This window comes from Chionomys nivalis, chromosome 9, assembly GCF_950005125.1.
Source record: "Chionomys nivalis chromosome 9, mChiNiv1.1, whole genome shotgun sequence".
Lineage (NCBI taxonomy): Eukaryota > Metazoa > Chordata > Mammalia > Rodentia > Cricetidae > Chionomys > Chionomys nivalis.
In genome coordinates this window covers 12,602,631-12,603,709 of record NC_080094.1, presented here as the reverse complement: position 1 = coordinate 12,603,709, position 1,079 = coordinate 12,602,631, and the positions used below count along the sequence as shown (strand labels likewise).

At 49.4% G+C, this 1,079-nt stretch overlaps 1 non-coding gene across 1 annotated transcript; it reads right to left on the bottom strand.

The window, feature by feature from the left end:
* Positions 1–728: 728 nt before the first annotated feature.
* On the bottom strand, positions 729–847 carry LOC130882129 (5S ribosomal RNA). Its single transcript, XR_009057769.1, has one exon. It is a non-coding gene; the product is annotated as a 5S ribosomal RNA (ribosomal RNA).
* Positions 848–1,079: the final 232 nt, after the last annotated feature.

Below are 1,079 nucleotides of genomic sequence, written 5' to 3'. Positions count from 1 at the left end.
CCGTCAAGAACTGGATTTCAACATTTGTTCTAGTTCAGGAGCAGCCTTTCCTGATCTCACCTGCCAGTCAGAGATGTAAACCCTAACACTCCACCAGGCCTGGAGCTACAGGATTGTAACCTTAGCCCCTGAGAGGTACAAAGGTTCAAGGCTTCAGAGGTTTCAGGGGTTCAAGGCCAGCTTCAGCCACTTGGAGAGTTGGATGCCAATCTGGGCTACATAAGACTGTCTCAAAAAGAAAAAAAAAAAAGGAAGGAAAGAAGGAAGGAAGGAAGGAAGAAAGAAAGGAAGGAAGGAAGGAAGGAAGGAAAGAAAAAAGAAAGAAAGGGAGGAAAGGAAAGGAAAGAAAGAAAGAAAGAAAGAAAGAAAGAAAGAGAGAGAGAAAGAAAGAGAGAAAGGGAACCAAATCAGATCACCTTCTGACGGAAACTGCATGGTGCGTCACCAGAACTGAACTCTCGTGCACAGTGCTGAGCTGACACTGTGGGAGTCGTTTCTTCTTCCTTTTGATGAAGCGGGAACTACAAAAACTGGAAGTGGCTTGATCCACTCCATGTCCCTGAGAGCCAGACCCCAGCGTGTTTCTCAGCTGGGAGCGGCTTTGCTTCACCTTCAGTCAGCAGGGGGCACAGAGGTGGGGCCCTAGGGAAGCTGGCATCTTGGGTTGGCTTCTTCCTGAAGATTTCTTTTTTTTTTTTTTTTATTTTTTTATTTTTATTTTTTTTACAAGCCTACAGCACCCGGTATTCCCAGGCGGTCTCCCATCCAAGTACTAACCAGGCCCGACCCTGCTTAGCTTCCGAGATCAGACGAGATCGGGCGCGTTCAGGGTGGTACGGCCGTAGACTTCCTGAAGATTTCTAAGTAGAGTCTCAACTGAAGCAGGATCCTGAGAGGCTGGAGAGGTGGGGGAGATTAGGGCACCAGGAGTGGGAAGAGAAGTCATCACAGGTGCAAGAGGGGGGGATCCCTGAGAGCAGCAGGTGCAAAGCTGGTGGAGGTTCTGGGGCAGGCGGCTTCTGGCCTGGAGAATGGGCCTCGGGCTTGTTCAGCAGTTAAGAGAGCACTTGTAGCCCTGT